The sequence below is a fragment of the Palaemon carinicauda genome, chromosome 26 (genome assembly GCF_036898095.1).
Source record: "Palaemon carinicauda isolate YSFRI2023 chromosome 26, ASM3689809v2, whole genome shotgun sequence".
NCBI classification, from domain to species: Eukaryota; Metazoa; Arthropoda; class Malacostraca; order Decapoda; family Palaemonidae; genus Palaemon; species Palaemon carinicauda.
This window is the reverse complement of record NC_090750.1, coordinates 102722849-102748447: the sequence shown is the minus strand read 5'-3', so window position 1 is coordinate 102748447 and position 25599 is coordinate 102722849. Positions and strand designations below refer to the sequence as shown.

General features: G+C 48.0%; 1 long non-coding RNA gene across 1 annotated transcript in view; it reads left to right on the top strand.

The window, feature by feature from the left end:
• The first annotated feature begins 1713 nt into the window (after positions 1-1713).
• LOC137619732 (uncharacterized) overlaps positions 1714-25599 on the top strand; it is a 60235-nt gene continuing 36349 nt past the window's right edge. The window contains exons 1-3 of the long non-coding RNA XR_011039961.1: positions 1714-2098; positions 8946-9037; positions 9192-9351. This is a non-coding gene — a long non-coding RNA (uncharacterized lncRNA). The remainder of the gene's footprint in view (positions 2099-8945; positions 9038-9191; positions 9352-25599) is intronic.

Genomic DNA, 25599 nt, shown 5'->3' with positions numbered 1-25599 from the left:
CAACCGATGGACACCACGAACAACCTTCTGGACACCCCTAGGATACACAAGAAACCGAGGAAGACAAAAAACCGCTGGCGAGATGACTTAGACCAACATAAGCAACAGTGGCACAGAATAGCTTGCGATAGAAGTCTGTGGAGGAACCTGGGGATGGCCTACATCCAACAAAGGACTTTTGAAGGCTGAAATGATGATGATGATATAAATAAGATTAAGATGGAGGCAAAGAATTAGATGGCGAGATAAGGTGAAGGATGATATGGAGAGAAGAGGTTTGGCAGAAGAGGTTGCCTTTGATATAGGGTATTGGAGGGGACACATCAAGCAACCGACCCCTTAAAGTAGGGATAACGTAGGAAACAAGATATAGAAAAGGGAATTACTTTTAAGGATCACTAGATAAGTTTGAATAACATTTGTTAAACTAGATATATTTTGACAAAATCTGTAGAGAAAAGCATCTGAATTGAGTTACAATGCAACTGAACTGCAAATAAAGGTTCAGGGATTATTTTTATATCCATTTAATATACTCTCTAGGATCACAATTTCCTTTCCATTCCTTGGTGTTTAACTTTAATATCCCACATTCATTTACAACTTTACTATTTCTAAATGTAAATGGGAAATTGTAAATTCTGATATTAAGAATCTTTCTTTTCTAATCAACTAACATCGAGGCATTAGTTTGAGATAGGCCTACAAATGGTAAGACCTCTGCAGTCAACAAACAAGGTACCATTGCGTAAATAGGCATTGAGGTAGCATAATTTTCAAGGTAAAACAAATGTTAATATAGCAAATTCGGAATAAGTCAAATTTATGGCTGAGCCAAAGTATAAAAAATTTAAATGTTTGGGTTATGTAGCAAAGCGTTGGGGCCAGTGAAACCATTCCCAGTATTCAAATGGAGAAAACCGTATTTGCGCGTTTTATAGTAATAACTATTGAGGCGTAGGCCTAGTGATTGGAAAAGGTAAGCAAGCAAGCAATAATAAAAATAGGGAAGTGGGGAATATGGGGATAGGAAGAGTACCCCTGGATACAATCCAGTTTATAGCTCAAAGGCAGGTACTCGGGAAGGGAAAGATTAAGGAAATAGGGAGAAAGAGAAGTACATGAGAAAAATAAAAGAGAGGGGCAGACCCTCCTGCGATATTAGGGAATTGGTATTATTATTGTTACCAGTAATGCCAACTTTAATGTATACTATGTACGTCCTGAGGATAACTAAAGGAGACATAAGTTATACAAATATGAAAAGTTTATATGTTTAGATCAATGTTGAAAGCACCATATACGTAGTATTTTAAGTTCTGAGATATGAGAATTTCTTTATGTTTATCTGAAAAAATTGAAAAAAAAAAACAGAAAATATAAGAATGTGTGACCTTAATGGGTTTGAGTACTCTCCCAAAAAGACTGACAAAAATCATAAGTACATAGACAAAATAAAAAAAAATGGAAATGAGAGCAAAGCAAAGAAGTGGTCTTTGAATTTTCTTAAACAGAGAGAGAGAGAGAGAGAGAGAGAGAGAGAGAGAGAGAGAGAGAGAGAGAGAGAGAGAGAGAGAGAGAGAGAGAGAGAGAGAGATAACACAACAAAATAGGCTAAACGAAGTTTGACAGAAAAGTAAATCGGATGTTAATATTTACAGCTCGGTTAAATTCAACAAAGAGGTAGAATGTATGAAGGAAAAAATGTAGATAAGTAAACCAAAAGTTCATACTGTGAAGGATAGAAACTGAATCTAAATTATTGAATACAGAACTCTGTTTCTCAAAGGCAAGGATATCCTAATAGATTCATAATTTCAGTTTTCTTGCAGCTGCCATACAACGAAGATAAACAATAGATTAATGCCAACTTTCTTTGATTTTATTATCCTCAAGTCTGTTAAATGAAAAATCAGTACAAAAAACGTTCTTTAAAAAACGTATATGGAAATTAAACTTGATTCAAAATGTACGTGCACAAGTTAACTAGTGAAGACAGCTATAAGGAGCTGTTGCAGAGATTACTCACATATCTACAACTACCAATTAGATCTACACTGTATACACACACGAAAGTTCATTTAAAGTATAAAAGCAGGTAATAATATTTACTTTTATTTACTCGTATAGTTACTGTATATAATTTTAATTAAGTTGACCAACATATAGAACTATACAAAAGAAAGGACTGCATGTACTATAGCCTACTAGTGCACAAGAAACCTAGCCACGCCCATTTAATGTTGCAGATCTATCGTAGGTTAGGTTATTATCAGTTGCCCAACATGAAAGTTTATAAATATCCTATTACTGTTCATAGATAGGACTGCGTACATAATTTTATTCACAAAATCTTATTCTGTTCAATCTAGGTTCTTCCTTACTACGTCGGTTTTATTATAGTTACGGACGGGGAAAACTTTCCTACTATAGAATAACTGTTTCCTTTAGAAAATCGCCTGATTCCTTTGAAAATGAAACTTATTTTTACCGCAAGTAAATACTTAATGAAATATATATATATATATATATATATATATATATATATATATATGTGTGTGTGTGTGTGTGTGTAAATATATATATATATATATATATATATATATATATATATATATATATATATATATATATATCATTATTATTATTATTATTATTATTATTATTATTATTTGCTAAGCTACAACCTTAGTTAGAAAAGTAGGATGCTATAAGCCCAGGGGCCTCTACAGGGAAAATATCCTAGTGAGGAAAGGAAAAAAAGGAAAAAGTAAGATATTTTAAGAACGGTAACAACACCAAAATAAATATTTCCTTTATAAACTATATAATTTTCAATATTAATCTTACCCGATAATCATGTAGCTGTCAACTCTGTTGCCGACAGAAATCTACGGTCGGGATACGCCAGCGATCGCTATACAGGTGGGGGTGTACACAACAGCGCCATCTGTGGTCAGGTACTCCAGTACTTCTTGTCAACACCACCTCAATTTTTCCTCTGTCGTGCCTCCGGCTAGACCTACATGGATACGCTGTTGATTCTGGAGTTATTGTTCACGATTTGGTGATGTATTTGCTCTAGAGTTTAGCCTTCGCTATTCAGGAAGCTTTATCATTAGCTTAGCAAGTTTTTTGGAATTAATTTGATTTAATTTTGTTGACGAAGAGAGTATGAACTCTCTTTCACTTTTAAATGGCCGACCCTTCCCTTAGTCGGAAGTGTTGGTGTCGAAGAGAGTATAGACTCTCTTTCTTAATTTTGCTTAACAAAGTTATAGATTTATTTTATATCTCTCCGCCTTTTATAGGCCTCTTCGATTAACAAAATGCGACCTTTCCTAATAGTAGGCGGTCTTTTCTTGGAACCGAAGTTAATTAACATTGAGCCCGTCATTTCATTTTTACCTGTTAACATTTTATGCTATTTTAATGTTTTTGATAGAATTTCTTTGATAGTCTCGTACTGTTTTCAAAGTTGAACTAACGTTTTGTTTTGTCTCTGCAGTTGTTGACGTTCAGAACGTTCAACTTGCGCTCTATCGTTACGATAGAGAGAGAGATTCACGGTTTCACGTTACAGTAAGAGTAAACCGATTCTAGCGTTTTGTTCATTCTTTCTTAGCTTAAATGGTTTTAATTCTAATAAAGGAGCCTCATGCTTTGCAGCAACCTCCTCTACCCATGAGGCAGGAGCCTCATGCGTTGCGGCAACCTCCTCCATCCTTGAGGCAGCAGCCTCATGCGTTGCGGCAACCTCCACCATCCTTGAGGCAGCAGCCTCATGCTATGCGGCAACTGCCTCAACTCTTGAGGCAAGAGCCTCTCTCTGCGCAGCTACCTCCTCAACCCTTGAGGCAGACGCAACTCTTGAGGCAGGAACCTCATGCTATGAGGCAGCCGCCTCAACCCATGAGGCAGGAGCCTCATGCTATGAGGAGCCTCATGCTATGCGGAATCCTCCTCAACCCATGAGGCAGGGACCTCATGCTATGAGGAGCCTCATGCTATGCGGCATCCTCCTCAACCCATGAGGCAGGAGCCTCATGCTATGCGGCAACCTCCTCTACCCATGAGGCAGGAGCCTCATGCTATGCGGCATCCTCCTCAACCCATGAGGCAGGAGCCTCATGCTATGCGGCATCCTCCTCAACCCATGAGGCAGGAGCCTCATGCTATGAGGAGCCTCATGCTATGCGGCATCCTCCTCAAACCATGAGGCAGGAGCCTCATGCTATGCGGCAACCGCCTCAACCCATGAGGCAGGAGCCTCATACTATGCGGCATCCTCCTCAACGCATGCGGCATGAGCCTCATCCCTTGCAGCATGAGCCTCATCCCATGCAGCATGAGCCTCATACCATGCAGCATGAGCCTCATCCCATGCAGCATGAGCCTCATCCCATGCAGCATAAGCCGCACGCCATGCAACATACTCTGCTTTCCTTACAGCATGCTCTACATACAGCATGCTCTGCATACAGCATGCTCTGCATACCTTACTGCATGCTCCTCAGTCACACATCTTTGGTTGTTGCCAACTCACAAGACTGTCAAGCAGTTTCATAACGTTGCCTTCTGGTCTGCTGCTTTTGCACCAGTGAAACCCTCACTGAGAGAACTTAGCTTTTCTCGGATATGTTTCCTGTAGATGAGAAAGTGCTATTCTCCCTCCTTCTGATATTCCCTTGAGGACTCTGTCATTTGGAGAGGAGCCTTTAGCTGCTTAGCCTCCTATGGACTTTTATTTAAGCATAACATGCTTCCAGGGAGGGTAATGGTTCCACTTCAGTCGCTAACCCCGTCTGTTACCACACCTGCTCCCATAGACCTTGAGCTTTGTTGCAAGACATGCAGTCCAAGCTTAGTCCTTGTTAGAGGATTTTTTGTTTACGGAGTCAGTGTGTCACTGGGAAGACGTTCAACAACCAGCAGAAGTGACTTGTTGTGACGCAGTGCGGCAACCTCAGCAACCCGATAAGGAGTTGTCTGTACGACCCAGACAGTCTAGACAGCTTCGGGTTGTCGCTGTACTTCCTCGCTTCCCCATGGTTGACAGTTCACAGACTGTGCAGCAGTACCATGATCTTGTGTCCGGCTCCGTCAGACGACTGGCTTTTAAGAGCTCCCACAAGTCGTCGCTGTCTGGAGATTCTCAGATGGACTATGGATCTGACCAAGGAACTGGGCCTCCTGGTCAATTTTGAGGAGTCCCAGCTCGTCCCATCCCAGACCATTGTCTACCTGGGTATGGATCTTCAGAGTCGAGCTTTTCGGGCTTTTCCGTCGGCCCCAAGGATCTACCAAGCCCTAGAATGCATCCAGAGCATGCTGAGAAGGAACCGATGCTCAGTCAGGTAGTGGATGAGTCTAACAGGGACACTTTCATCGCTGGCCCTGTTCATCGAGTTAGGGAGACGCCACCTCCGCCCCCTTCAGTATCATCTAGCTGCTCACTGGATAAAGGACATGACGCTAGAGACGGTCTCAGTTCCTGTTTCCGAAGAGAGGAGGTCTACTCTCACGTGGTGAAAGAACAGCTTTCTTCTCAAGGAAGTCTACCTTTGGCTGTTCAGAAGCCCGACCGCCGTCTCTTCTCTGACGCATCAGACACGGGCTGGGGTGCGACTTTGGACGGACAGGAATGCTCGGGAACATGGAATCAGGAGCAAAGGACACTTCACATCAATTGCAAGGAGCTGTTGGCGGTTCATCTGGCCTTGATAAACTTCAAGTCCCTCCAGCTTAACAAGGTGGTGGAGGTGGACTCTGACAACACCACAGCCTTGGCTTACATCTCCAAGCAGGAAGGGACTCATTCGTGGAAGTTGTTCTAGATCGCAAGGGACCTCCTCATCTGGTCAAAAGATCGAAAGCTCACGCTGGTAACGAGGTTCATTCAGGGCGATATGAATGTCATGGCAGATCGCCTTAGCCGGAAGGGTCAGGTCATCCCCACAGAGTGGACCCTTCACAAGAATGTTTGCAGCAGACTTTGGGCCCTGTGGGGTCAGCCAACCATAGATCTGTTCGCTACCTCGATATCCTAGAGGCTCCCGTTGTATTGTTCTCCGATTCCAGACCCAGCAGCAGTTCTCGTGGATGCTTTTCTGCTGGATTGGTCCCATCTCGACCTGTATGCATTCCCGCCGTTCAAGATTGTCAACAGGGTACTTCAGAAGTTCACCTCTCGCAAAGGGACACGGCTGACGTTGGTTGGCTCCGCTCTGGCCCGCAAGAGAATGGTTCATAGAGGTACTGCAATGGCTGGTCGACATTCCCAGGACTCTTCCTCTAGGAGTGGACCTTCTACGTCTACCTCACGTAAAGAAGGTACACCCAAACCTCCACGCTCTTCGTCTGACTGCCTTCAGACTTTCGAAAGACTCTCAAGAGCTAGGGGCTTTTCGAAGGAGGCAGCCAGAGCGATTGCCAGAGCAAGGAGGACATCCACTCTCAGAGTCTATCAGTCTAAAGGGGAAGTCTTCCGAAGCTGGTACAAAGCCAATGCAGTTTCCTCAACCAGTACCACTGTAACCCAGATTGCTGACTTCCTGTTACATCTAAGGAACGTAAGATCCCTTTCAGCTCCTACGATCAAGGGTTACAGAAGTATGTTGGCAGCGGTTTTCCGCCACAGAGGCTTGGATCTTTCCACCAACAAAGATCTACAGGACCTCCTTAGGTCTTTTGAGACCTCAAAGGAACGTCGGTTGTCCACTCCAGGCTGGAATCTAGACGTGGTCCTAAGGTTCCTTATGTCATCAAGATTTGAACCTCTCCATTCAGCCTCTTTTAAGGACCTCACATTAAAACTCTTTTCCTCGTGTGCTTGACAACAGCTAAAAGAGTAAGTGAGATCCACGCCTTCAGCAGGAACATAGTTTTCACATCTGAAACGGCTACATGTTCCTTGCAGCTCGGTTTTTTGCTAAATCGAGCTTCCTTCACGTCCTTGGCCTAAGTCGTTCGAGATCCCAAGCCTGTCCAACTTGGTGGGGAACGAACTGGAGAGAGTACTTTGTCCAGTTAGAACTCTTAGGTACTATCTAAAAAGGTCATAACCTTTACGAGGACAATCAGAAGCCTTATGGTGTGCTATCAAGAAGCCTTCTCTTCCAAGGTCTAAAACTCAGTTTATTACTAATTCAGGCTCCTGATTAGGGAAGCACATTCTCATCTGAAGGAAGAAGACCTTGCTTTGCTGAAGGTAAGGACACATGAAGTGAGAGCTGTGGCTACTTCAGTGGCCTTCAAACAGAACCGTTCTCTGCAGAGTGTTATGGATGCAACCTATTGGAGAAGCAAGTCAGTGTTCGCATCATTCTATCTCAAAGATGTCCAGTCTCTTTACGAGTACTGCTACACCCTGGGACCATTCGTAGCAACGAATGCAGTAGTAGGCGGGGGCTCAGCCACTACATTCCCATAATCCCATAACCTTTTTAACCTTTCTCTTGAATACTTTTTATGGGTTGTACGGTCGGCTAAGAAGCCTTCCACATCCTTGTTGATTTGGCGGGTGGTCAATTCTTTCTTGAGAAGCGCCGAGGTTAAAGGTTGTGATGAGGTCCTTTAGTATGGGTTGCAGCCCTTTATACTTCAGCACCTAAGAGTCGTTCAGCATCCTAAGAGGACCGCTACGCTCAGTAAGGAAGACGTACTTAATAAAGGCCGAGTAATGGTTCAAGTCGTCTTCCTTACCAGGTACAGTACTTATTTATTTTATGTTACTTTTGAATGACTAATAAAATAAAATACGGGATACTTAGCTTCTTTGTTAACATGTATGCTGGTCTCAACCCACCACCCTGGGTGTGAATCAGCTACATGATTATCGGGTAAGATTAATATTGAAAAATGTTATTTTCAATAGTAAAATAAATTTTTGAATATACTTACCCGATAATCATGATTTAATTGACCCACCCTTCCTCCCCATAGAGAACCAGTGGACCGAGGAAAAAATTGAGGTGGTGTTGACAAGAAGTACTGGAGTACCTGACCACAGATGGCGCTGTTGTGTACACCCCCACCTGTATAGCGATCGCTGGCGTATCCCGACCGTAGATTTCTGTCGGCAACAGAGTTGACAGCTACATGATTATCGGGTAAGTATATTCAAAAATTTATTTTACTAATGAAAATAACATATTTTAACAAAACAAGAGGAAAAGAAACTAGATAGAAGAATGTGCCAGAGTGTACTCTCAAGCAAGAGAACTCTAACCCAAGACAGTGGAAAACCATGGTACAGAGGTTATGGCACTACCCAAGACTATATATATATATATATATATATATATATATATATATATATATATATATATATATATATATATATATATATATATATATCTATCTATTTATCTATATCCACCAATAATAGGGAAGCCCATGTATAACAATTGAAAACGGTATTGTAAGACATGTGGTAATATTGTATACAGTATACTATTTACCCATCAGACTATATTATCAACCTGCTTGGTACTGTTAGGCATGAAGAGGCTAATTAAATTAATTGCAGTAGGTTAGCTTATATTTTATTACAGCAGGCCCTAGTTACAGAATACTCTTTAAGGATAGAAATTCATAATCCTTAGGAGGTTTACTTATGAGTACATTTCACCTTTGGTTGCTTGAACCAATACTGCATTTCATTTTCTTGGATTTTAGTATACCTGGAGATTAACAGGTGAAGTTAAGATTAATCCCTATAATTTAATGGCTCTATGAATATTTTCTTCTATCTTATATATTTGCCCCACACCTTTTCTCCAGATTACATCAGTACGACCACCCATAGACCTGAATCCTGATTGTAAATTATTTCACATAAGAGAAAGATGGTTTGGTATACTTTTGAAAAGGGATTAAAAAATAATGGTTTTGCCGTTTCAGCAATTATATTATCCATTTTCAAAATCTGATATGTTTTCCAGTATGTCAGCAACCATAGGGGACTATACTTTGTAGTGGTTTAATTGCCGGCAATTCTCTCAACAACCATGAACCTGAATGTGTACTGTGACTGGTAAGCTTTTGATCTCTATTTTGAAGCCACATTCTTATATTTTATGCTAAAAAATCTTTTTTATTGTTGATTTAGGTTATCATAAAGCATCATAGTTAATGATATAGTTAGTTTTAAACCTTATAAATTGAAATATAGTTTTCCTGATTGGCAGGAGAGGACATGGTAGACCAAGAGAAACATGGATGATGACAATGCAAAGGAGGTAGGATCTGAGAATTGGTTGGAGCTCAAAGAGATGGTCTAGAAAAGAGACATAATGCATGAATTCATTGAGGCCTCATATATCCCGTGGGTGTCAGAGGATTGAATAAGTAAGTAGATAAATTTTCATGAAGTTTTCATGAATCTGACATTCATTGTTTGGTTTATCCTAACTCCCCAATATTTACTGTAGTTATTAGTGGGTTCATAGATTTATGGCCTTGGGGGGAAATAAAATGAGTGAAATGTCGGGTAGTTTCATAAACTAACCTAACCTTGGGTACTGTTTTCTATATGGCTTATGGAACTATAAATTAATATGGTTTTTGTCCTCCCCCCTGACCTAGGGGACTGCAAATCATGTAGGAATACTGTGTTTATGACCATTGTTTACTTTGATTTATTATTTTTAAATATTTAACTTAGCCGGTGAATATATAATAGCTGCTACTCAGCGGCTCGACAGAAAACACACTCAAAAAACTCGCGAGCGATCGCTATGAAGGTTGCGGGTGTGCCCACCAGCGCCAACTATCGGTCAGATACCACTCTTGCATGTAAACAAACCCTTCAATTCTTCTCTGTCGACCTTGACGACAAGACGTATCAATTCTCGCTGTAGAACCTGGAGTTTTCTCAACATATTTGGTGAAGTACTTCATTTTGGTTTGAGCTTTCACAGTGCAGGTGTTTTTCCTCAACATAAACTCTTGAACTCTTTATTGAATCAGATTATTTGTTGATGACTTGGATTGTTTTTGGAATTTTCTGACTAATTCAAAATGGCTGACCCTTCACAAGTACCTAGATTTCGGAAGTGTAATGCTAGGGACTGTAATAGGCGTCTTCCAAAGGCATCTCTCGACCCACATACTGTGTGTTCCAATTGTCGGGGTAAAACCTGTCAATTGGGAGATCGGTGTGAGGAATGCGTGGGCCTTTCGGAATTTGATTGGCTCGAATACGATAAATATGCACGTAGGCTAGAGAGAGATAGGGTAAGGAGAAGTTCATCTAGGTCTGTAGATTTTTCCTCTCCACATGCCCCTGAACCTAATCCTTCCCCTGTAGTGGTTGTTCCTAACTCCCCTTCTAGCACTCAGGAACCATCTATGCAAGACATGTTACGTGCTATTCATGCCTTGGGGGAAAAAGTTGAAGCGTTAGCAACTGATCGTAATCAACTTATGGCTGACGTGAAGGAACTTAAGTGTCAGAGTGCCACGGCGGAAAGTGGGAAAGTGATTAGTACGCAAAGTGTTGTGAACAGTGTTGCGACCGAGGGTTCGTCTGTTCGTGCCTGTCGTTCACCTAGTCCGGGACCTCTTGCAAGCTCCCAAGCCCAGGGGAGAAGTAATGTCGTACGACTTATGGGTTCGAGAGGCCTTGATCAGCGAACAGACATTCCCTCTATGGTATCAGGCGTATCTCACCAAGATCGCCAATACCATAAGACGAGAGAGCCCATTTTCTCCTCGTCTTCCGAAGGCTTTTCACGCAAGAAACCGTGGAGCAAGGTTTCTAGGCCTCTTAAACGGAAGTCGGTCCCTTCAGGACAGGTCCAACGTCCTGGATGTAGTCATTGGGACAGTTCGGACCCGTTGCAGTCATCGGATGACTGCTCGCCGCCTAAGCAAGGCAAGGTTGTGCCGTCTCAGACGTTAACCCCGTCGGTTACCGCACCCATTCCCGTGGACCCTAAATGGGTTATACTGCAGGACATGCAGTCTAAGCTTGCCTCCCTTATGGAAGACTATTCTGCCGATAAGGTTTCCGTTGAGCCTAGCCGTTTATCTCATCAAGATCCTGGCCTTCAGCCACCCAAACGTTCCTTTGTGCGTCCTGTTGACGTTGGTGTAGCCAAGTCACGTCAATCAGTTTGTTTTGAACCGCACTTGATGCGGTCTCGTGTGGATTTTCAGCCGCATTTGGACGTTAGGCAACTTGCTGATGCTCCTGTTGACGTTCAGGACGTTCGCCAACCTTCGGAGTTGACTTGTTTTGACGCTGAGCGTCAACTTCCGCAGTCTAGAGTTGTTTTGACTGCTCAGACTAGGCGGTCTAAGCAGTCTCGGGTGGACGCTGTGCGTCCTCACGCACCTGTTGTTGTTGACAGTTCACAGACTGTCAAGCAGTTACATGACGTTGCGTCCTGGTCCGCTACTAATGCACCAGTGTGTGTGGACGCAGCGTGTCAAGTACTGCCAACCCCTTTGCTTGTTTCGCAGCAGTTGTCAGATGAGGAACCTTCAGATGAGGACGTTGCTGACCCTCAGCCTGAGGATCATCCTTCAGATATTGATGAACCCAGAACAGTTCCGCCATCAATGGACTTTAAGAAAGTCATGTTAATTTTTAAGGAGTTGTTTCCCGATAACTTCGTCTCTGTTGCTCCTCGTTCACCGCCGTCTGAGTTTGTTTTAGGCGTACCTGCTGACATGCCAGCCTTTACAAAACTTGTGCTATCTCGCTCATCCAAGAGAGCTTTACGGCTTTTAGGCGATTGGTTGGAAACCAAGAGGAGTTTGGGGAAGACGGCCTTTGGCTTCCCTCCATCTAAACTCTCGTCTAGATCGAGCGTCTGGTATGCCACGGGAGAAGTTCTCGGCTTGGGAGTCCCTGCCTCTGCCCAGGGCGACTTCTCAAGCCTTGTAGACTCTCCCCGCCGTCTAGCCATGAGACGCTCGAAGGTTAGTTGGTCATCTTCGGACCTTGACCATCTGCTGAAAGGCATTTTTAGAGCCTTTGAAGTTTTCAACTTCCTTGACTGGTGTTTGGGAGCCTTAAGTAGGAAAATCTCATCGGCTGATAGAGATGTCTCCCTACTCATTATGTCCTGCATGGATAAAGCCATCCGCGATGGATCCAATGAGCTATCCTCCTCTTTTACTTCAGGAATCCTTAAGAAGCGAGAGTCTCTTTGCTCTTATCTGTCGGCAGGAGTTACTCCCTGTCAAAGATCTGAGCTACTCTTTGCTCCCTTATCGAAGTTTTTGTTCCCTGAACATTTGGTTAAGGACATAGCTTTGTCTCTCGTGCAGAAGGACACCCATGACTTGGTAGCGTCCTCTGCTCGCAAAAGGACTCCTTCGACATCCTTTTCTGCAAGACCAAGGATAGACACTCCGGCGTCCAGGTTTATACCGCCCTTTCGTGGCAGAGCTCCCAGCAGGGGAAGTACTCATGCCGAGGGAAAGAAAGGAAAGAAGAGAGGAGGCAAGTCCTCACGTGGCAGAGTCTGACTGCCCGCAGCCTCAGACAGCAGTAGGTGCCAGACTCAAGAACTTCTGGCAAGCCTGGGAGAAGAGGGATGCAGACAAACAGTCTGTGAAGTTGCTCAGAGAAGGGTACAAAATTCCATTTGTACACAAACCTCCTCTAGCGACTTCCCCTATCGACCTCTCTCCCATGTACTGAGAGGAATCAAAGAGACAAGCCCTGAAACTAGAAGTGTCTCTTTTGCTAGAGAAGGGAGCGGTGGTGAAAGTCTCGGACCTTCAATCACCGGGGTTTTACAACCGCCTCTTCCTAGTACCAAAGAAGACAGGAGGTTGGAGACCGGTGCTAGACGTCAGTGCCCTGAATGTCTTTGTCACGAAGACAAAGTTTACCATGGAGACCACGAAATCAGTCTTAGCAGCGGTCAGAAAGGGAGACTGGATAGTCTCTCTCGACCTAAGAGACGCATACTTCCACATCCCCATTCACTTAGATTCCCAACCTTTTCTGAGGTTTGTTTTCGACAATGTGGTGTACCAGTTTCGGGCCCTGTGCTTTGGCCTAAGTCCTGCTCCTCTCGTGTTTACGAGGCTTATGAGGAATGTGGCAAAATTCCTCCATTTATCGGGAATCCGAGCCTCCCTTTACTTGGACGACTGGCTTCTCAGAGCCTCGTCCAGTCATCGCTGTCTGCAGGATCTTCATTGGACATTGGATCTGACCAAGGAATTGGGACTTTTGGTCAACATGGAAAAGTCCCAGCTGATTCCATCCCAAACTATACTGTATTTAGGGATGGAGATTCGCAGTCCAGTTTTTCGGGCTTTTCCGTCTGCCCCCCGAATAGAGCAAGCCTTGCTCATAATCCAACGGATGTTGAAGAGAGAACGTTGCTCAGTCAGGAATTGGATGAGTCTGGTAGGGACTCTATCATCCCTGGAGCAGTTTGTCTCGCTAGGAAGGCTACACCTTCGACCTCTCCAGTTCCATCTAGCTTTTCACTGGAAAAAGGACAAGACGCTAGAGGCGGTCTCAATCCCGATCTCTGAAACAGTAAAGGCATGCCTGAATTGGTGGAACGACAATATCAATCTAAGAGAGGGCCTTCCCCTAGCAGTTCAGAAACCAAACCACGTTCTATTCTCAGACGCATCGGATTTGGGTTGGGGTGCGACCCTGGACGGTCGGGAATGCTCAGGTCTGTGGACCTCAAGTCAGAGGAGCATGCACATCAACGGCAAGGAGCTTTTGGCAGTCCACCTGGCCTTGATGAACTTCGAGAGTCTCCTTCGAAACAAAGTGGTGGAGATCAACTTGGACAATACCACAGCCTTGGCATACATTTCCAAGCAAGGAGGCACCCACTCCCTGACACTGTACGAGATCGCAAGGGACCTGCTCATTTGGTCAAGAGATCAAGGCATCTCCCTGTTAACGAGGTTTATACAGGGCGACTTGAACGTCTTAGCAGATTGCCTCAGTCGGAAGGGTCAGGTAATTCCTACGGAATGGACCCTCCACAAGGACGTGTGCAAGAGGCTTTGGGCGACTTGGGGTCAACCCACCATAGACCTCTTTGCAACCTCGATGACCAAGAGACTTCCAATCTATTGCTCTCCAGTCCCAGACCCAGCAGCAATACATATAGACGCTTTTCTTCTAGATTGGTCTCATCTAGACCTATAGGCATTCCCACCAATCAAGATTGTCAACAAGGTACTGCAGAAGTTCGCCTCTCACGAAGGGACAAGGTTGACGTTAGTTGCTCCCCTCTGGCCCACGAGAGAATGGTTCACCGAGGTACTTCGATGGCTGGTAGACTTTCCAAGAAGTCTTCCTCTAAGAGTAGACCTGTTACGTCAGCCCCACGTAAAGCAGGTACACCAAGGCCTCCCCGCTCTTCGTCTGACTGCCTTCAGACTATCGAAAGACTCTCTAGAGCTAGAGGCTTTTCGAAGGAGGCAGCCAGTGCAATTGCAAGAGCGAGGAGAGCTTCTACCATTAGAGTATACCAATCGAAGTGGGAAATCTTCCGGAACTGGTGCAAGTCAGTATCTGTATCCTCGTCCAGTACCTCTGTAGCCCAAATCGCTGATTTTCTCTTACACCTGAGAAAGGTTCGCTCCCTTTCAGCTTCCACGATCAAGGGCTACAGGAGCATGTTGGCTTCGGTCTTCCGGCATAGAGGCTTAGATCTTTCCAACGATAAAGATTTACAAGATCTCCTTAAGTCTTTTGAAACCTCTAAGGAACGTCGTTTGGCTACTCCTGGATGGAACTTAGACGTGGTCCTAAGGTTCCTCATGTCAGACAGGTTTGAGCCATTACATTCAGCCTCCCTGAAGGATCTCACTCTTAAGACTCTTTTCCTGGTGTGCTTGGCCTCGGCTAAAAGAGTCAGTGAACTTCATGCCTTCAGCAAGAACATCGGTTTTTCTACAGAAAAAGCCACTTGTTCTCTTCAACTTGGTTTCCTGGCCAAGAATGAACTGCCTTCTCGTCCTTGGCCTAAATCTTTTGATATTCCTTGCTTATCAGAGATCGTAGGCAACGAACTGGAGAGGGTGTTATGTCCCGTTAGAGCTCTCAAGTTCTATTTAGCTCGTACTAAGCCATTACGAGGTAAATCTGAAGCGTTATGGTGTTCGGTTAAGAAACCATCCTTACCTATGTCAAAGAATGCTTTGTCATATTTTATCAGATTTTTAATACGAGAAGCCCATTCCCACTTGAATGAGGAAGACCGATCTTTGCTTAAGGTCAAGACGCACGAGATTAGAGCTATAGCAACCTCCGTGGCCTTTAAGCAAAATAGATCTCTGCAAAGTATCATGGACGCGACCTTTTGGAGAAGCAAGTCAGTGTTCGCGTCATTTTACTTGAAAGATGTCCAGACTCTTTACGAGGACTGCTACACACTGGGTCCATTCGTAGCAGCGAGTGCAGTAGTGGGTGAGGGTTCTACCACTACACTTCCCTAATTCCAATATCCTTTTAATCTGTCTCTTGAAATGTTTTTAATATTGTTTTACGGGTTGTACGGAAGGCTAAGAAGCCTTTCGCATCCTGGTTGATTTGGCGGGTGGTCAAAGTCATTTCTTGAGAGCGCCCAGATTAGGGGTTTGATGAGGTCCTGTTGTATGGGTTGCAGCCCTTGATACTTCAGCTCCTGGAAGTCTTTCAGCATCCTAAGAGGATCGCTGGGCTTCGTGAGGAATACAGACTTACAAGGCAGAGTAATCGTCTAAGTCAACTTCCTTACCAGGTACCTATATATTTTGGTTTTGTTATATTGATAACTGTCAAAAACTCTTAGCTTATACGCTGTAAACTTAATTAACTCTGGTCTCTACCCACCGCCTTGGGTGTGAATCAGCTATTATATATTCACCGGCTAAGTTAAATATTTAAAAATGATATTTTAATTATAAAATAAATTTTTGAATATACTTACCCGGTGAATATATAATTGTTCCGTAACCGAAATACAAACCACGCTATTTACAAAGGGTATTACTTTTAGCGCAGCTGAAATGACGAACCAATAGTTTTTAACGAGGGTTAATTACCCCCGCGCTAGTTAGCGGGGGGTGGGGAAGGGTAGCTTGCTACCCCTCCCCCCTCCACACACCGGTGACTTGCCCCACTTCACTTTTGGCTCGGCGGTGATCAGACGTGTCTGTTCATCGCCTTCGTGACAGCCTTTAATTTTCTGCTTTTTCTTTTCAGCTTGTGTGATTGGTTGGAAGTTGACCTTCAGTTATTTTCTTTTATTTAATATGCGTACATGCCCTGGAGTTGCCGGCCGTCCTTGTGGGACTTTCATGTCGGACGTGATTACGGATCCTCACACCCTCTGCCCTCAATGTCGGGGCCGACGGTGCGACCAGGATAACATGTGCCGTGAGTGCAGGGAGTGGTCTGCCTCCCAGTGGGAGAGGTTTGGCCGTCGGCGTAAGAAGAAGTCCAAGAGAGACCGTTCTCCTCCGGGGTTAGCCTTGAAGGAGGAAGGTTCTCGGGACTCTTCTTCCGCCGCCCAAACCTCCTCCGAAGCTCCCCCTCGTCCGCCTCCTAAGGAGAGTCGTCCAAGTGGGAGCGCAGGCCCTTGTTCTGTTTCCCTACCTTCGGTGGGGGGAGAGGGCGTCGCCTCCCATAGCGAGGCGGTTCCCCCTCCTCCTCCGGGGGAGGTTATTGATAATAATGCCTTATCCAGTGATGATCTTTTACAGGTTTGGTCGTCCCTGGGGCTTAAGGGCTTGCCCTCCAGGGTCGCTCTTATTGACCTTGTCTCGTTGGGGGCCGCTGTTAAACAGTCGCCGGTGGTAGCGGAGGTAGACCCTCTGTCTATTGTCGACGTCGTGGTGACAGAGGCCTCCGACGTGGCTGGGCCTTCCGACGCAGGTGCTGTTGCTGGTGATGGTGCTCTAGGCTCTCCTCCTCCTTCCGTGCATCCTTCGAAGGGGGAAGTGAGTCCTTCGGTCTCGACTGCTGCCCAGCTTTCTTCTGAGGGAAGTGTTTTGACGGAGACTCCCCTTCGGAGGACCGATGGTCCCGACGATCTCCCCCGATGCCGCCTCCGCCGTAAGGCTCACCGCCCTCTACGCCACAAGGGCCTCCCTTCCCCTTACAGGGGGACTAAGAGGCGCCTTTTTGGGTCTTCGTCCTCCGGGGGGGACTCTCCTCGTCAGCCTCAACCGACTGCTCCGCCCTCCTTGAACCTCTCTGCAGACCGCTCACCATCTCCTGCCGGATCTTCGCCTTCTGGAAACTCGTCACCCGACGGGCAACGGTCCCTTCGGGGCTAAGGGATTCTTCCCTTACGCGAGCAGGGCTAGCGCACAAGCGCTCTCCTGCTCGCCAGCGATCTCCTGCTCGCCAGCGATCTCCTGCTCGCCAGCGATCTCCTGCTCGCCAGCGATCTCCTGCTCGTCGACGATCTCCTGCTCGTCGACGATCTCCTGCTCGCCAAGACTCTCCTGCTCGCCGACGCTCACCTGCTCGTCGGCTCTCTCCTGATGTTCGCCCCCCTCGCCAGCGCTCTCCTGCTCGTCAGCTCTCTTCCGAGCGTCAGCGCTCATTTGAGGACCATCGCCCTGCGGTCTCTGACCACCCTTTAGTTCCTGCTGAACTCCCTGCTCACCATCCACCTGGTCCTGTGGCTACGCAACATCGTGCTGCGCGTGTGTCAGAAACACATGTTCGCCAACGCGCCAGCGATCTTCCCGTTCCTGCTCGTGAACGCGCCGCACCACCTGTCCTCTCACAGGACACGCGTCGACCTTCTGCTCGCCAGCGATCACCAGCTCGCCAGCGATCACCAGCTCGCCAGCGATCACCTACACATGCTGCTCGCCATCGCACGACCCTGCATGATCGCCCGCTTACGCATGCTGCTCCTCATCGCACTACCCTGAACGATCGCCCTCCTGCGGATGCTGATCACCATCGCACCCTTTCACGCGATCATTCACCTGCGCATGCTGCTCGCCATCGCAAAACCCTGCACGATCGCCCGCTTACGCATGCTGCTCCTCATCGCACAACCCTGAACGATCGCCCTCTTGCGGATGCTGATCACTATCGCACCCTTTCACGCGATCATTCACCTGCGCATGCTGCTCGCCATCGCACAACCCTGCACGATCGCCCGCTTACGCATGCTGCTCCTCATCGCACAACCCTGAACGATCGCCCTCCTGCGGATGCTGATCACCATCGCACCCTTTCACGCGATCATTCACCTGCGCATGCTACTCGCCATCGCACAACCCTGCACGATCGCCCGCTTACGCATGCTGCTCCTCATCGCACAACCCTGAACGATCGCCCTCTTGCGGATGCTAATCACCATCGCACCCTATCACGCGATCATTCACCTACACATGCTGCTCGCCATCGCTTACCATCACGCGGTCATTATCGCCAGCGATCTTCTTCACCTACGCGGCAGCACGATCCCTCGCCGTCGCTTGCGTTCGTCGCCTCGGACACGTGTTCATTTACCTGCCCACCCTCACGCCCACTCGCCTGCGCGCCCGCGCGATCGCTCGCCTGCGCGCCCGCTCGCCTGCACGCCCGCGCGACCGCTCGCCTGTGCGCCCGCGCGATCACCCGCGTGATCACCCACGCGACCATTCGCCTTTGCGCGACCGTTCGCCCTCGCGCGACCATAGTTCGCGGCGAATTCCACAGCCGGTGGTAGCAGCAGGGACGCGTGCTCCTAGACGGCACTCGGGATCACCTCCATCCAAGCACAGGTTGGTATTGCAGGACGAAGACAGGTCAGTACAGCATTCTTCCCCACCTTCTTTTCAGGCAGGTACCGTCGTGTCCACTCCAAAGGATCGCCCGATCCCTTTCACCTTAGCGAGGATTTCGGACTCTGTGTCCTTTGAGCAGCAGACTTGGTTTGGTCCGCTGGCACGGGCGTTAGTGAGGGTTATGAAACCAGCACTCGCCGGCCAGGGTAACAAACCAGCGGCTGTCTTTCCTACGCTGAAGAGAAAGAGAGGAGTGGACTTCGTGGTGACTTCCCCCAGGGCGAAGTTGGTTCCCAAGAGGTCGGTCTCGAGGGTCCCCTCTCCTGCACGAGTACTCTCTCCTTCTCCCGTGGACGAGGCCTTTCCATCCTCAGGTGAGTCCAGTGGGGCGGTAGTCTTCCCCTCGGCACCAGGGGGGGAGACTTCGCTTCAGGCAGGAGAATCGTCTCGTGAGGAAGGGGCCCCTCGAACCTCGTTGTTGGGATCCTGTATCCCTCCCAGGAGGGAACCCAAGGATTCCAAGACCATCCCTAAATCCTCTGCAAGGATTCGTCAGGAACCCACGACTACCCAGGGGAATGTCCACGTATCACCCCAGGAAGAGATTCCTGGGGCAGGAGACTTAGCTGCCAGCCCGCAGGGAGGAAAACAGCAAGAGTCCGAACATGCCTTCTGGCAGGTCCTAAGCCTGATAAGGCAACTTAACAGTCTTACGGATCCAGTCATCCCCCCCCCGTGAAGGCAAAGACACGATTCTGGATGAAGTGTTTGACGTTCGGAAGGCCCCTAAGACCAGTGCAGCTCTGCCCTGGTCTCGGGGGCTGAAGAGTGCCAGAGCTAGGGCCAATGCTCAGCTCGCACTTCTTGCCTCCTCCAGTCGTTCCACTGCCGGGAACAAACTCATCCCTCCTCCTCGCCTTCAGCAGAGGAGGTATTTCGAGATCCTGGGTGAGCACAACCTCGCTCTTCCTCTCCATCACTCTGTGGAGGAGCTGGCGAAGGGAGTTCCCTTGGAGAAACTCTCTGCCCGGCAGGTGTCGTTCTCGGCGGCAGAGATCCTTAATCCCGAGAAGGTCGCTAAGTGTGCCATGCAGGCCACTTCGTGGCTGGACTTCTGGTTAGGATCTCTGGGCATCCTATTGCGATTGGAGGACTTGTCCAAGGAGACCAATAGGAAGGCCCTAGAGACCTTCTTGCTCTCGGGCACCCGCTCCATCGAGTTTTTGGCGCACCAGGTTACCACCCTGTGGGCCAACTCGGTGTTGAAGCGTCGCGATGCTGTGTCCGAGAGATTCCATCCGAAGGTCCCCGCCGTAGATGTGTGTAGGCTCCGACATGCCTCCCTCCTGGGGGAGAGCCTGTTTGAGCCTCAAGACTTGGAGCGAACGGCTGAGAGGTGGAGGAAATCCAGCACGGACTCCCTCCTCCACAGGGCCCTTACAACTCGGCCCTATAAGCCTCCAGCCCCGCCACAACAGCAGCAACAGCCTCGTAAGGCTCCCAAATAGGCACCGGCAGCTAAGAAAGTGGTGTCTAAGCCCCAGCCCTTTCCAGCCAAGGTCAAGAGGGGCGGTAAGTCCTCCAGGGGAGGCAAGACTTCTAGGGGTGGCGGCCGCGGCCGCAAGCCCTAGGGGTGGCAGTCCCCCTGCGTGTCCACCTGTGGGGGGATGCCTTCAGCGTTGCGTCCGCAGGTGGCAACATCACGGGGCCGATGCTTGGACGGTCTCAGTGATCGGCCAAGGTTATCGCGTCCCGTTCACGTCATCTCAACCTCCCCTGACAGCGAATCCAGTGTCGTTGAGCTCCTATGCCATGGGATCGGCAAAGGGGCTGGCCCTTCAGGCCGAAGTCGAGACCATGTTCGAGAAGGGTGCTCTCCAGGAGGTCGTGGACGGCTCTCCAGGCTTCTTCAGTCGACTCTTTCTTGTAAAGAAGGCTACTGGAGGCTGGAGACCCGTCATCGATCTCTCGGCTCTGAACAGGTTTGTCAAACAAACCCGGTTCAGCATGGAGACAGCAGACACGGTCAGACTTGCGGTGAGACCACAAGACTTCATGTGTACACTGGATCTAAAGGATGCGTACTTCCAGATCCCAATCCATCCGTCTTCCAGGAAGTACCTGAGATTCTGCCTTGACAACAAGATCTACCAGTTCAAGGTGCTGTGTTTCGGTCTCTCCACAGCTCCTCAGGTGTTCACCAGAGTGTTCACCCTGATTTCGACTTGGGCGCACAGGAACGGCATTCGTCTCCTTCGTTACCTAGACGATTGGCTGATCCTAGCAGACTCGTAGTCGACCCTTCTTCGACACCGAGACAGGCTTCTAGATCTTTGCCAGGATTTGGGGATCGTGGTAAACCTCGAGAAGTCCTCTCTGCAGCCGTCCCAACGACTGGTTTATCTAGGCATGCTAATAGACACCAATCTCCACAAAGCCTTTCCATCAGACGACCGGATAGCAAGGCTGAGGAGGGTGGCGGAACCTTTCCTCAGGCGAAAAGAACTCCCCGCCCAATCGTGGTTGCGTCTCTTAGGCCACCTATCCTCCCTGGCCCGTCTGGTTCCAAACAGCCGCCTCAGGATGAGATCCCTTCAATGGCGGCTCAAGTCCCGGTGGAATCAAGGATCCGATTCCCCGGACATTCTGATCCCAATGGGGTCTCTGGAACAGACGGACTTGCGGTGGTGGCTGGCCGACGAGAACCTGCGAAAGGGAGTGAGTCTTCTCGTCCTCCCCCCGGAATTGACTCTGTTTTCGGACGCGTCAAAAGAAGGGTGGGGGGCGCACGTTCTGAACCAGAGGGCCTCAGGCCTTTGGTCAGAATCGGAAAAGTGCCTACACATCAACCTGCTAGAATTGAAGGCCGTCTTTCTGGCCCTTCAACAGTTCCAACGGTTCCTGGCGGGTCACTCCGTGGTGGTGATGAGCGACAACACCACGGTAGTGGCTTATATCAACAAGCAGGGAGGCACTTTTTCGCAACAGCTATCCCATCTTGCAGTAGAGACTCTGAGGTGGACCGAAACCCACTCGATAACACTATCAGCTCGCTTCATTCCTGGCAAGAGGAATGTGCTCGCCGACAGTCTGAGCAGGGCTTCGCAGATAGTGAGTACCGAGTGGTCTTTGGATCCTCAGATAGCCAACAAAGTCCTGACTTTGTGGGGTTCCCCGACGGTGGACTTGTTCGCGACAGCCTTGAACTTCAAGCTGCCCCTGTACTGCTCACCAGTCCCGGACCCCAAGGCACTCTGGCAAGATGCTTTCCAGCAACGGTGGGACAACATCGACGTGTACGCCTTCCCACCATTCTGTCTGATGAGAAGGGTGCTCAACAGGACCAGACTATCGGTCAACTGTTCCATGACTAGTAGTTCCGCTATGGCATCACGCGGAATGGTTTCCGGACCTTCTGCAACTCCTGACGGAACTCCCAAGGGAGCTTCCTCCACGACACGAGCTTCTCAGACAACCCCACTCCGGTGTCCCTCACAGGACCGTAGCCTCGCTTCGGCTTCACGCCTGGAGACTATCCAGCGTCTCCTCGCGGAGAGAGGCTTTTCGCAACAGGTTGCGGAGAGAATGTCTCGGCACCTGCGAAGGTCCTCTGAGGGAGTCTACCAAGCGAAGTGGAGAGTCTTTTGTGGTTGGTGTCGTGGAAGGGGTATCTCTCCACTCGATGCCACTATTCCAGCAATAGCGGACTTCCTTGTGTATCTGCGAGAAGAAATGCGCCTTTCTGTCTCGGCAGTGAAAGGCTATCGCTCAGCCTTAAGCTTGGCCTTCAGATTGAAGGGCGTGGATATTTCTTCATCGCTAGAACTCTCTTTACTCATACGTAGCTATGAGCTTACCTGCCCCCAGTCGGAAGTGAGACCCCCTCCTTGGAACGTGGTTCGAGTCCTCAGGTCTCTTAAGAGACCTCCCTTCGAGCCATTACGCCAGGCCTCCGATCGCCACCTGTCTTGGAAGACGGCTTTCCTACTCGCCTTGGCCTCGGCCAAGCGAGTTAGTGAACTTCATGGTCTCTCGTATGACATCGCCCATTCAAGGGGATGGGGGGAGGTAACGTTCAGGTTCGTCCCTGAGTTTGTGGCCAAGACTCAGAATCCTGGAGTGCCGGATCCTCGGTTCGACTTTCAGGATCGCGAGTCTCCGTTCTGTAACAAGCGACCCAGACCAGCTGCTACTATGCCCAGTGAGGTGTCTGAGGTACTACTTGAAGAGAACGGCTGCAGTCCGTCCTCATGTGCGAGCTTTGTTTGTGAGCACAGGCAGGACAAAGAGGAGGGTCACCAGGAACACCATCTCTGCTTGGATTCGAAGGGTTATCCACCATGCCCTGAATCCTGACCCTCCTCCGTCACGTCGCCCTCGGGCCCACGATGTCAGGGGTATTGCTACATCCCTGGCCTTCAAGAGAAACTTCTCTGTGACGCAGGTACTTCAAGCTGGGGTCTGGAAGCGTCAAACGACCTTCACAGCCCACTACCTGCAAGACGTGACCCACAGGAGCCTCGATACGTTCTCTATCGGCCCTGTGGTGGCTGCACAACAGCTGGTCTAACCTCAGGCTCCTTTTTGGACAAGTAGCAGTAGGTTGAGGGCGTTGTTACCCGGTCTTAGTCTGTGTGAATGAAAGAGTATGTCTGACCCTTACTTCTTTCTTCATTCTCCCCTCTCTTGGGGAAGCAGCATCCTGGTCCTCGCATAGCTGACCTCGACCTCTGCAGGTAACCCATGCTTCTTTGTGCTCCTAGTATTAAGCTTAATACTGTTGCGTCTCCCATACCCTGACGAGGTGGTATGGGGAACGTCCTATCCTAGAATTCCTATCTGAAGGTCTCAAGGTCAACTTCATAGGACGAGTCACACTCTCCTCCTCACACTACTTATGTAGGCCACTCGTTCCTAGCGATGCTAGGAACCTGTGAGGTACAGGGGCTCCCTCTCTCTAGTGCTGCTCACTGAGGGATCGAGCCCCCGGGCAAGCCGAAGTCAGTAAGGCTGGGGACTTTCCACCCTTCCTAAGGGGTAAGTCACCCTTTGTAAATAGCGTGGTTTGTATTTCGGTTACGGAACAAATGACAAATTCAAAGATAATTTGTATTTTTCCTAACCATACAAACCTTAGCTATTTACACATATGTGCCCGCCATCCCTGATCCCCAAATCAAGTCCTACCTCTAAGTGAAGTGAAGCAAGTCACCGGTGTGTGGAGGGGGGAGGGGTAGCAAGCTACCCATCCCCACCCCCCGCTAACTAGCGCGGGGGTAATTAACCCTCGTTAAAAACTATTGGCTCGTCATTTCAGCTGCGCTAAAAGTAATACCCTTTGTAAATAGCTAAGGTTTGTATGGTTAGGAAAAATACAAATTATCTTCGAATTTGTCATATTAAAGGCCCTCCCTTCCTCCCCAATAGAGACGCAGCGGGACGAGAAGAATTGAAGGGTTTGTTTACATGCAAGAGTGTTATCTGACCGATAGTTGGCGCTGGTGGGCACACCCGCAACCTTCATAGCGATCGCTCGCGAGTTTTTTGAGTGTGTTTTCTTTCGAGCCGCTGAGTAGCAGCTATTATATATTCACCGGGTAAGTATATTCAAAAATTTATTTTATAATTAAAATATCATTTTGATTGTCAAAGGGAATGTGTTTTTCCTGTCTAACCCCAGCTACTATGACCCTATGACCGAGGTTTTCCTCTGGGATCCCACATAATTGTATTACAAAGAGCATACAGTATTGTACAGTACTGTATGTTGTATGGTAAATGGGTAACCAAACATTTCCAACAAGATGACTATTATATCTACTTTTGTCAAAATCTCATATGGATTTAGTTTATCAAATTCAAATACACTTTACTGTATTTAGAAGTAAATAACTCATAATTTTTCCTACATTAAATATAAGCCCTTTCGCTCTTTATTAGGGATATACTTTTACCGAAGCTTGAAGACCAACCATAAGACGTTTAGCAAGGTGTAACTACCCCACTGCTAGTTAGCGGGGGATGGGTAGGGGGATTACCCAACTACACCTTTCACATACACCTGTGTTCTTTTGTCACTTTTTCTTTTGGCTCGGTCGAGAGCGAACGTTGTCCTTCTCTGCCTCCCAACTTTGTTGACAGCCATTTGATGGACATTATTTTACTTTGTTCCGTAACTGGAATTAAAACCACGCTATTTTATATGGGTATTACTTTCGGCGTAGCTGAAATGACGAGCCATTACAGTAATCTTAACGAGGGTTTACTACCCACACCGCTAGTTAGCGGGGTTAGGGGAGGGTAGCTTGCTACCCCCCCCCTCTCACACACCTGTGCTTGAGCTCACTTTGCTCTCGGCTTGGATGGTACTAGTTGGACGTGTCCGCTTTCATCCTCGCCATCATTTGGCAGCCATTTAATGCTTTTTTTGCTTTTTCTTTTCTAGTTTTGTGTGTGAAGTTGGCCTCTGCGAATATGCGCACCTGCCCTGGGTTTCCCGACCGCCCCTGTGGAACATTCATGTCAGCGGTCAAGACCGATCCTCATGCTCTTTGCCCTTCCTGTAGGGGCCAACGGTGTGATAGCAATAACAGGTGTAGGGAGTGGTCTACTTCCCAGTGGGAGAGGTTTTCGCGATGACGGAAGAAGTCCAAACAGGATTTTTCTCCTTCGAAGGTTTCTTTGAAAGGAGAAAAACCCAAAGCCTCTTCTTCCGTTGGCCAAACCTCCTCCGAAGCTCCCACTCGATTGGTCTTTTTCGAGAGCCCGTCGAGTGGTAATGTTGACCGATGTACTGTTTACCAACCTCGGGGCTCGAGAGATGACGTTACGTCCCCTAGCGAAGCAGCTCCACCTCTCCCCCCGGGAGAGGATATGTCA